This window comes from Pyxicephalus adspersus, chromosome 3, assembly GCF_032062135.1.
Source record: "Pyxicephalus adspersus chromosome 3, UCB_Pads_2.0, whole genome shotgun sequence".
In the NCBI taxonomy this organism is placed as follows: Eukaryota; Metazoa; Chordata; class Amphibia; order Anura; family Pyxicephalidae; genus Pyxicephalus; species Pyxicephalus adspersus.
This window is the reverse complement of record NC_092860.1, coordinates 55,743,355-55,755,970: the sequence shown is the minus strand read 5'-3', so window position 1 is coordinate 55,755,970 and position 12,616 is coordinate 55,743,355.

Genomic DNA, 12,616 nt, shown 5'->3' with positions numbered 1-12,616 from the left:
TTAGCTGCAGAAGTGAGTTGCATTCATCCAAGGAGTTTTCCAAATTAATGGCTTGGCAGATGATCAAAAAACATGTTGCATACAGTCAGTTCTGGTCAAGACTAGTTAATTAGGTATGGCAATGTGTTTTTAACTACTCAGGAAGAAACTAAGACAATGGCCAGTGTTTGACCAGTAGTGACCAATGATCATCCCTTAAACCAGTATTTTACCTTATAAGGATATAATTTAAAGGATATGCTGCATTCCTTTAGGATGACCTCATATATGGTATACATATACCAGTATATACTGGTAAGGCATTATTGTTGGTGAGACATAATTAACATTAAATAAACTTGTGCTAACCCAACACTCCACTCCCTGGCTCACCAACATCATAATGAAATACCAACAGTACCCAAAGACAGAACTTCCAGTGTTGAATCAGTACACTTAGTTATAAAACAAAAAAACAAACCAACACATAAATAATTGGCATAACAATTACTATATATCATAAAACATGTAATATAGCTTCACTCTTAATCCCAACCCTTAAGAATCGCTTAGATTAGCAATTTGGCCATTTTAGATTTCAGTCACTCTTTTCTTCCATCGGAGTATATTTGATTCCTGTTTTTGTATAATATAACGTTCCCAAAGTCAGGTTCCCATAAACAAAATGTCCTGTTTAAAAGTTCCTCTCGTAGTACCAGAATGGCAAAACATGGCATAGTTCTAGCTGGCAATGGACTATGAGTACATATCCAGCAGTCTGTCTTATTCATCAGCTGGGCATAACGGTGATGCATATACAATAATTTTCAAGAGTGTCCTGTATAAGATGTTGATAATCAGAATCCACTCCAGGTTATAGTGAAACCAATTAGAGCCACCAAGATTGGAACTAGTCTGTGGGAAGGAAAACAAACAGGGTGAACATCAACATCTCTAAGTTTTACATTAGCATTAGCTTTTACTAGCAAATACTTCATCTTTCTTCTTACTTTCCCTTCCTCTATCTGCTATACTGGATATTATCCATATCCATGGAAATAATCACATAACATTATTGAAAAATGTCTTGGGTCAAATCACTGTCATATCAGTCAGGCAATGCGTCATAGTCACATCATCTTTTTTTATGTATGCCTGATAGAATTTGGTAGTCCAGTTAATACAAACTCACAGTTTTTCTATACAACGGACCCCCAAAAATGTCTATCTTGTCCTGTACCTGAGTTAACTTTTTAACAATAAAAACTAATTCAGAAAAAACTTTGTTGTCCCTGACCTGAACATGTGAAGGAATGGTGTACTACCCCCACCACCCACTGATTTAACAAAAATGAGGCTTGTGACATAACCCAAACCCAATCTATCAATGTATTTGTGTAGGGTCATCTCTTTTTTGTTTGAACAGGCCATTATAACTTTCATTAAGTCCAGATGAACTTGCAGTATCTTCAATTTTCATGTCCACTGCATGTATTTCAGCATATCAGCTAAACCCTCCCTCTCAATCTGATAAAACATTATCTCTGTAGAGGGTTGAAAAGCAGTAGTAGTCCAAATTTGTCCATAGCTCAACCATCAGTGTATCACACAATTATTTATTCATCAGCTGTCCAATGCTCCCAATCCGAAGCCTCTTGGCAAAGTTTCCCATCAATCATAATCACAGGTGTTTCCAGTTCAATAGGTGCAGTCACCAGTCCCGCTAACTGTTGATTCAAAATGGTTGATTCCTGAGCAGAAATACCACCACTTTTACTTAACTCCATATTACCACTGGTTGTTGTTTGGTACTTCATCTAGAGCTGTTCCAGATGAGAAATCGTTGGAAGCTTTTCTAGATCTTTAGCAACCAATCATGACAAATCATTGAGCTGTGTGGGTAACCTTGTAATAATCCAATTGTGGCATGTTGTCTTTCATCCCAGGTAAACACAAATTGATCCTGAGACTCTCCATCAATGGTCTTTGGAAAGAAAACCTTTGATAAATTAAGTACCATATGCCACTCCCCCACTGTCTGACCAACAGTCTCTACAAGGGTCACCATATCCGAATCAGCAGCAGCCAATAGATGGACTATTTTTTTTAAACTCTTGATAGTCAGTGGTCCTTTTGTAGTATCCATCAAGTTTATTTACTGGAAAAACAGGAGCAATAAAAGGACTGACTGATGGTCTGAATGCCCCTGCTTCCAACAGGGCCTGGATAGTCTCTATAATTTTATTATGTACCCCAATATTGCTTCAAATAAACTGGGTGCTGTACACTGATGTCCATTTAGCATGACCCCTCACAATGAGTTTGACTGCAAACACAGATAAACAACAGACTGAAGTGCCAAACACATACATCCCTGTCATTGTATGGATAGTCTGGCCCCGTAAGATATCCATTTCTGTTATGTTGTTTGGCAATTCAGATGCAAATATGTTGGCATTAAAGACAGGGCCATTGCCTATTTGTAGTCTGCAGTGAACCTTAGAAGCCCATGTAATCTGACTTCCCAAACCTTCCACTGTCACCAATGTAGTGGCTGTTCCCCAACTTCAGGTTCTGATCAGTGGAGCAGCGGATTTATCTTTTAGTCAATGATATATAGACTGTGGTACTCCCCAGCCTTTTTCTCTCTGTAGAAGGAGAAGGAGGGGTTATTTTTTCTACATTACTAGACGACACCTTCTTGAGTCTGGCTGGCTGTAACTTCCCTCTATCCTTCAGTTGTTTCCAGCGCTTGAACAGATCAGTAGTAGGAATCCCATCAATGTCTGCTTTGGGAACACCACTGTTAAGCAGATCAAGAAACAACTGTTTTCATGTCATTTTAAACCTCTTTATGAAATCTCCCTTTTCTGTCCTTTGTATTGGTCTTTGCTTATGTCCTGGTCCTTTTTCAATCTCCTCTAACTGACCCATTAATGCTGCTGCTTCATGCACATTCCCTTGCCTTCCATCCAAAGCACTTAATACTGTGAATAATGCAGGGCGTAAATGTTGTGGCGCTGTCCTAAGGATTTTCTGTCTCATTAAAGTAGTAAATCGGGACATGTCTGGCCCCACCCAGGTGGAAGATACCCCATAACGTCCATCTATAGGAAAAGGATCCCTAACCAATCCTGTAATACACCCAGCCTCTTGTACTCTCTGAATCCCCTCACCCAATGTATGCCAAAAAGATACATCCATCAGTTCTGTTGGAGTCTCATATACTTGGGCCACAGAGTCAAATGCAACAAACTAAAGGGGCGATCAGTATTGCGTGCCCTGTGCATTTGAAGACGGACTCTGGGGTCAAAAGATACACTTCCCAGTCCAATTGCTTCAGTATTAGTCAGCATCACAATGTCTCCACCCTGATCCCAAATTCACAATAACCATGTCAAAATTCCTTCTCCAGGTATCAGTCTATATTTCTGTCCTAGCTCAGTCAGCTCCCCTGCAGTATATGAACGAGTCTCTTCTGTCATATTCTGTTCTGCAGACGGTCCCTGTGGTGGTCTTACGTCTGTATCGCCATTAGTTCCAGTCATTCCACCCAATCTCTCCCTCTCTTCACGTCTCTGTCTAGTTGTCACTATTGGTCTTACAAATTCCTCTGTCTCGTCAATCTCAATTTCTTCATCTGACTCAGAAGACCCTGACCAATGTTCAACCTCCTCCCATTTTCCTCTTGAAATCAATGCTCCAACATGCAACTTAGCCCCTTCTCTTGTAAGAGGCCGTTTCTTACGACACTGTTTTCTCTTCACAGCATTAACTACATACTTTGAAAACTGTGAAACAACTTCTTCTCTCTGCGTATCAGTATCACACAAACACATTCTCAATAGAGATAATTGCTCTGTAACAACCTGCAGTTCAGATTCCAATATCTTTCTTTTCTCTGTCTCAGCTTGGCGCGCCTGAAAACACAGCCATCCCACCTGTGCAGCGGCCTTCTGCTCCTTTTTGTATACCGAGACAGATCTAATTCCCCCACCGACTGGCAGGGATCTGCCAATCGGATCAATGCAACATATTTATTACACTCGCGAGCAATTGGGTTCCACTGTCCAGATGTGGACACCCAACTTGGGAGTGGACTCGCACTGTGATCATCTTGCAACTTTCTTTTACCCCAGCTAAACAACTTCTGCATTTTATTCTGATTGCACTATGACTTACAATACAAAAACCAAAATAATAAATCAGCACAAACACAATCAAAATTCTCCCACTATCAATCTTATCATCAATATCTCTAGTTTGCACACATCAAACCCCACTTCTGGTACCAAGTGTTATGTCACCAATATAATTTGTGACAGTTTATGCAAATATTGATGGGTTGAATTTGAAGTGTACAAAGAGAGATAACACAAAGACTTGAAAGATTATACTATTTAATAATAAAGACAGATAGATAAAACAATGCAGTAACAGGGGTAAATATAACAAAAATACTTAGCTGCAGAAGTGAGTTGCATTCATCCAAGGAGTCTTCCAAATTAATGGCATGGCAGATGATCAAAAACATGTTGCATACAGTTAGTTCTGGTCAAGACTAGTTAATGGCAATGTGTTTTTAACTACTCAGGAAGAAACTAAGACAATGGCCAGTGTTTGTCCAGTACTGACCAATGATCATTACCCTTAAACCAGTATTTTACCTTATAAGGATACCAGTTAAAGGATATGCTGCATTCCTTTAGGATGACCTCATATATGGTATACATATACCAGTATATACTGATAAGACATTATTGTTGGTGAGACATAATTGACAAATTAATAAACTTGTGCTAACCCAACAAATGCCAAGCTGCAATTTCTAAAGCTAGCAAAGTAATTTCTTGAAATAAAAGAGGAATCGACTGCAGAGATGGAGATATAATCCTGCCGCCGTACAAAACATTGGTCTGACCACATCTGGAATATGCAGTCCAGTTTTGAGCACCAGTTCACAAAAAGGACATTGTGGAATTGGAAAGAGTGCAGATAAGGGCAACTAAATTTAATAAAAGGAATGGAGGAGCTTAGCTATGAGGAGAGATTAGCTGAACAGAATCTATTCCCCCTTGAGAAAAGATGTTTAGGGGGGGAAATGATGACCCTATATATAGTGGGGCTATTGACATTTACGCCAGATGTTGGTAACAACCTAAGAAATCCAAAGGCATGAAAAGCCAAGAAACCTGCTGAAATCTGTCAGTATTTAGAATAAGTATCCTGGGCCACCCCCCATCAATAAAAATTATTATTAGTTGGTTTAGTTCTAATTGTGAGCCTATAAAAAAGGTTTCTCATTGCAAAGTTATCACACAAGCATACCGTGATGGGTAAAAGCAAAGAGCGCTCTCAAGACCTTTGCAGCCTTATTGTTGCAAAACATACCAATGGCATTATTTACATATTTCTAAGCTTCTAAATGTTTCAGTGAGCACCACTGGGGCTGTAATTCAGAAGTGAAAATAGAATATTTTTACCATGCTTGTTGCAAGTATCACACTTACCTGTTCCTCACTAAAACAAAGGCATCTCTCTCTTGCACATGCAGGCAGTTCTGATGCTGGGCGTGCCTCTGTTTCCAAGCTTTATCAACTCTGTCCATGCTGATGGCCAATCAGAAAATAGCCTCTTGATTAGCCCTGGCTATTTAGTTAGCTCTCAGACTGCACAGTGTTTGTGCAATGTGTCTCGAGCCCCTAGTTCTGTGAGCTAGTTCTTGTTCACCTGTGGCTTAATCCAGTGTTTCCTGTGTCCAACTTCTGCGTTAACCCTTTGTTGTCTAGTCCCAGTCAACTTCCCTGTGCTGTTACAGTGTTCCTGTCATTCTGTGGATATCCCTGAGTCTTTTGTGCCTCCTGTTGCTTCCAGTGTCTCTTGTGTTCCCTGTGCCCGCAGTGGCCCCTGTGTCACTAGTGTCTGTCTCCAGGATCCCCGGCAATTCACCCCTGGCCTGTGACCTTACCTCTCTTGTTTGCTGCCTGTCTTTACCCTGGCTTTCCTTGACTATCCACCTAGCTTGTGATTTTGTACCGTGCTTGCCCACCTTGGTGTGCCCAAGGACCGCAACCTAGCCATAACCAGCAGCGCAACACCCTCACCATCAGAGGCTCCTGGAGAAAACCTGGTGGTCAGCTTAGACTCTGCGCCTTGGCCCTTCTTAGGGCTCACACCACCTCCATACAAGCCACAGCGCCCCCTAGTGGTCCTGTCTCTCCGTGCATGACAGCAAGCTCATGGAGAGCTTCAAAAAGACCTGGAATTAGTAGGTACGGTTGTTTTAAAGAAAACAATAAGTAAAGCACTCAGCTGATTTGCTTGCCACTCAAGACTCCATTCAAGATAAGGCTTGTTGAAGCTTGTTTAATGTTTTCTGCACAATTTTTGGACAAACCATTGAAATACTGGAAGAACATAGTCTGGTCAGATGAGACCAAAATTGAACTCTTTGAATATCATTGCACACCGCATGTTTAGTGCAGCAATGGCACTGCCTATCACTCAAAAACACCATCCCAACAGGGAAGCGGGAACTTTGTGGTTTGGGCCCTTTTTCAGCCTTTGGTACTGACTGAATTTATATATTTGAAGGAAGGATGAATGGAGAAATGTACCGGGACATTTTTCATAAGAATGTATCAGGCTGCTGAAGATGAAATAAGGGTGGACATTTTAGCAAGACAATGATCCCAAACACACAGCCAAGGAAACTCTCCAATAGAAAATCTGTGGAAAGAACTGAAGATAAGAGTTCATAAGATAGGCCCCAGAACCTGCAAGATTTGAAGCCAGTTTGTATGGAAGAATATGCCTAAATCACACCGGAGCAATGCATGCGACTAGTTTCTTCATATAGGAGGTGTTATGAAGCTGTCATTACCAAAAAGGCTGTTCTACTTAGTATTAAATACATTTCATAAAGTGTGTTTAATACTACTTTCCTGTGCCATTCCACTTTATTAACCATTACTATTATTTAGACTTATTTGTATGGATTTATACCAACATTTGGTATAAATTTCATGTCAATGGCCCCATTAAAGATACATTTTCTGAAAAAAAACATTGATGTGTTCAATACTTATTTCCTTGCTGTAAATATATAGAGAACTTGCTTCACAATTAATCACTTTAGGTCATTGCACAGGACAAGAGGGAGCTCTTTGCATCTGGAGGAAATTAAGTTTAATCTCAGCATAAGGAAGGGATTCTTCACTGTAACTGTTCTGTCTCTATTTGGGTCAAGAAATGTCTTGGCTACCCTTGGACATGAAGGGGTTGAATTTTGCTTGTTTTCACAGTAGTTGGTAAAGGATACAATGCATAATTTAAAATATGTACTATCGCACAAATCCACTATAGTATAACAGATAGCATCACTAAACACTTTATGGGTCAATGACCAGGAAGAAGTATGCAACAAACAATGTCATAGGAACTTCAGCTCTGCATACTAGTTCTACAGCAGTGGTATATGAAAGCCAGAAATTAAGCAATGCAGCCAGGTACCATATTGTACAAACAGAGGTTAAAAATGGCAGCTCAGATGTTTTTCTGGACACTCCTTGCTTATTTATTATATATATATATATATATATATATATATATAATAGTGTTATTATGGTAAAGTTCCATTTGTGAGGCCAATGATATTGAAAAACTCATAAAGAAAAACACATTTTCTATTTTTTGTCTTTTCTCTTTTCAGCTGCTGTGGGGAGATTGCATCAGTAGGAATTTTGTGTGAACATTAAAGTTGTAAGGTTCCCTCCTACAGGCACCAATGCAGATGTGTCATATTTAATGCCTACCCTGAAACTTTGGATGAAGGCTTCCTCAAGATATATACCTAAGCCAGCTATCTCAGATCCTTTCTGTTTTCACTTGTCCACAGGCATAAAACTGGTGTCCACATGACTGATATACCATAATAAATGCTCAACGTGTGCCTATGGAGATCCTGTAGCCATACCACTAATTTCAACAACAATTTCCCCATATCATTTTATGTGCATGCAATATATATTTTATATATGTTATTTACTTGAAAAAGCCTCCTTTGCATGGACATCCAAGAGCAGTAAGACTGCTACTATGTGCTGCCAACAGACACTTGCAGTTCCTGGAAGAGACATGTTTGTCTTTTGGTCATGTGGTTGCTTTTCCTCCTCTGGAGGATGAACTGCACTGCAACCAAAACTACAAGAGCAACATTTGCAAAGATGTTACTATACGGTGCAGTTTGCCAATCTTGGGCAAGTGGCCTTAGCATACCTCTTGACTCCCTTTCTTGGCTACTAAATAAAATAAAGAGATAGCTGGCTTGGCATAAACAGTAATTAGACATACTCAGGAAAACAGAGATAAGACGACAGCATTGTCAGCCAATTCCCTAACAAGTTCAGAGGAATAGGAAAAACATTGCAAGTAAACTTGTAAAATATTTTTCTGTGCTTCTTATCTGCATTTTAAGCTGGTGGCAGAGTTGTGTTAGAAACAGAATAAGAATTCAGTTGGCATTCAGGTATGGTATTGCTCATACATTAACCTTTTTTTTTTGTTCTACTCCTAGCCTATTGCAGATCTGTGGTGCTGCTGGGACAGTGGGATGGGAGGCAATAATAAAAAGAGGCAAAGGTGGGGAGAAATGGCTAGAAATCTAAACCTGGAGCAGAATGATCAGCTCTTAAAATGTTGCTAACATTGTGTTTGGAAGTTGTCTAGCCTCCACCCTCATGTGAGAAGGAATACCATCTACAATTCTTTGTTAACCTCAATCAACTCAACAGGGAATAGAATAAACACTTCTAAAAAAGGTGTGATATGTAATACCAGTCATATACATTACTTCTTTTTGTGCAAAATATAACACACACTGAATTATAAAGTATCTACAGCTATGATCTGCAGACGTAAATGTTCAATACTTTCCACAATACTGCATACTGTATTATGTGTGTTTTCTTTGTATCTGCCAGACTACCAATCAGTAATGGTGTTTATCGTATTTAACACTATTACCACATACCGAACATTGTTTGGCGCTGAAAAAAAGAAGGAAATAGCTTCTACTCTGAGGAGTACGGTAAATGCTGCTTCTTATATTCAGAGTCAGGAATTCCATGGGGACAAAACATATACAGCACAATAAAAAAGCATAATGCTAAGTATTCAGGTTGGTAAACCTGTAATAATGTTACAGTGCATGAAAACCTTTTACTCTGATGTCCAGCATGGCTAAACTGATGTACTGTCACTGTATTTATACACCTAAATATATTACCAAAGCAAGAAGTCAATAGGATTATCTATATGACAAATGTAGAAGGTCTGTACATTTTATCTTATCTGGTGTAGGCTTTGATTTGCTGACCAACACTGGAAAAAGACCATTTTAGCCCATCGGACACAGGCTTTAGTTTGCTGATCTGCACAGGAAATATTTAATGTTGAAAAATGTAGCTTTAAAATATAGCTACTTTTTTCTTTGAATTGGTTTTATCACTGTGTCACTCTGCATTTACATACAAGACTGTAATACAACCAAACTTAGCCATGGTTCTGCACAACTTTAAGATTCCTCCAGAGGTTGCCACAGCTTTCTTGAACTGTGGAGGACTGTCCTCCCATCTGATGGTGCTTGCATAGTTCTTGAGTCTAATGCCACCAGCAGGCCCCCAATGACCTTTTTACCTGTCTATAAAGATTAAGAGTGACATTCCTCACACTAACCATCAATTTCAGAGGCCATCTTTCCAACTTATATATTTTAGCATGGAAGGCCTGTAATGTAATATGCACACAGTGATTATACACTTATGTTAGCATGTGGTTTAACAATGGAAAAAACTCAAAAATTAAAAAAAAAACAAAACAAAGATAAAAATAACCCCTCAAAACCCCCCATTCCTTTCCCCTCAATGTAAAAAAAATTCTCCTTCTGTGCATGCCTGAATTCGGGCATGCGCAGGAGCAGCCAGGGAATCCAAGAATGTGTGATGTAGGTATCCTGGGAGGCTCTGCATTCCTATTCAGTCTTGATCACCGCAGCGATCAAGACAGAAGAGGAGGGGCTTTTCCCTTTTATTTTTTTCCTTAAAATTTTTGTGCTGCACAGGTAAATGTGACGAACGCTCTCTCTCAGCCCACACCCCTGTGCATAGACTGTCCACCACGCTCAGCAACGGTCTATGCACCAGCAGGCTGGAGAGGGGCTGTCATGGGGCAAGGTTACCACTCTGTTACCCCTTGCCCAACACACCATCACAGGTAGGTTGTCACCACATGCTTAGATGGAAGCACGCACCCTTACCCTTGCAGTTATACTTCTGCTTCTTTAGGCTGCCACTCCAGACAAGGATGTCTCAGCAATCACAATGTTTATAGTAGCGTTTCGGGTTAGCAAGTTACACTATTTCTACTTAGACCATTCAGAGATTCAGCTTACACTATTTATAGTGTTTAATAATTAAAAACCTACAAAAACAGTGCATAAACACATACAGAAAAATAAAGACTAATCTAAGAACAATAACAGAATTATAGCAACAACAGAAAAGGGAAAACTGTGAAATAATACTTAGGTAGAGTTGGTTTGCCTTGTTGCTGTGTAAAGTCCAAGTTATTAGCCAGAGTCACTGGGCTCCCTGCAGTGCTCAATGTGTCAGTGCCGTTGTCCTTAGCAACAAGATGGAATCAGTGAGAGCTCCCACTGCTAGACTTACATGGCTTTTTACTTGCCAACAACAGCAATGACAGCAGGGTGGGGGCTGTCCCCACATGGATTATATTGCTTGTAGACACTCCCAAGAGGCCCCTGTTATAGCCATTATTAATATTTCCATAAGTACAGGTTTTATTAAATACCAACCCCTGGATTATTAATCACCACAAAATGTATGGGACTTATGGTTCATCAGAACGGGCTGACCATGGTTTCCAGGCTTTCCTGAGGCGCTTTTTGTCCTAAAATGCTCACCATAACGATCCAGCTACAAATCAGCCAACTACTACATTATACTGAATGGTATATTACAAATATAAAGGTTATTCATAAATGGGTTTCTGAATACAGCTCAGAGTTCAATCAGAGGCCACTCTATTAGCATTATCCGAGTTTTATGACACCTGGAGACACAAAACTCCAACTTTTACAATGGGTGTTGTAAACTAGACGTCTGGAAGGATGCTGGTTGTCAGATCAAGAAATATCTGATAAGGGGAAATTTATGACCCTGGTCTGTTTTAAAACAAACACAAGACAATTTTTTATATTTAAAGGGGGCATCAGGAATTAATGCCATCCCCAATATCACAGTAAAACACATCTGTACATTCTCCTAGGACAACTGGAGAACACTAAGATTTACTAAGACTTGTAGCCTAAAGCGTACCTAAACTCAGAATTTTTACTTTACATTAAAGGGTAGATAACCCTTTTATTTAAAGTAAAAATTTTGTTTGCTTGTTTTTCTTTTTAAGTGCAACACCTTTTAAGTCTTGATTGCTGCACTAAATGGGAGCGCAGAGCCTCCATCAACATTCTTATTTACAGCAGCCTTTCACAACCTTCTTCCTCCTGAGGAACCCTTAAAATAATGTTTGAGTGATACAATCAATCAATTGAAAGAATGCTTTTTGCCTTGGTCACCCATAAGAAGAATGCCAGCTATGTATTAGTGGTCTGAATGCCACAGACAAAGAAGTCTCTAGTTTCATGCAGCTGGCTATCGGTCCCAGAACTCTGCAGGCACAATTTTATGGGAGATCAATCAGCCACAGCTCAAGGAATCCCTAACAACTTCTGGCCAAGAATTGTTCTATTGTTCTGTGGTGCACACAATAGCTCCAAACTTCTTCCATGATCAACAGATTTGATTTTTATGAAATTATTAAATATATATACTAAAATACTTTAATGGTATAATTACCAGACAAAATAGAGTAAGTAAGAATGGTTCACTTTTAGGGTTTACATACTTTTTTTTAGACAGTAACACGTGACATCATCAGCATGTGCCCAGTGATTCTGACTTGGGTATATATGCTATTGAAAAGAGATACTGTAATGTTCACATTACACACTAGATGGCGCACAATGCATACATGCTAGTCTAGCCCCTTACTGCACGTGGCAGAATGAATGGCAGAGCTCGGATCCCCCAGGGGTTGGTTACTGTATCATAGCATGATGTCGGGGTCTTCAGATTGGATGAGCCCCCTACAAAGGACTGTACAGGAGAAGGAAAGGTGGCACCTACAGGCGAGGACAGCACCAGGTAGAGGAGGCTAGAAAATGATATTTATTATTGCTGTGTTATTGCTTGTCCTACACATGGCAGGATATGTTAACCCTTTGATGACCACTGCCCTGTGCAGGATCACAAGAGATTCCTTCAAGCACTGATCTACTTTTTATCACATTCAAGATGTCATTTGACCTTTGTTTTCAATGCTAAATTTAGCAAAAGGGAGTTCCTTAGTGGAACTAAATACATAAAAAGATTATTCTGAGACACATATAATTATAGATGTATACACAAGAGGCTGCAAGATGTATGTGTGCACATATTGAAGGAGTAATTATGTGTGCTTGTGCCTGCAGAATGATGTTGGGAGCTCAGGAGACTTGTTG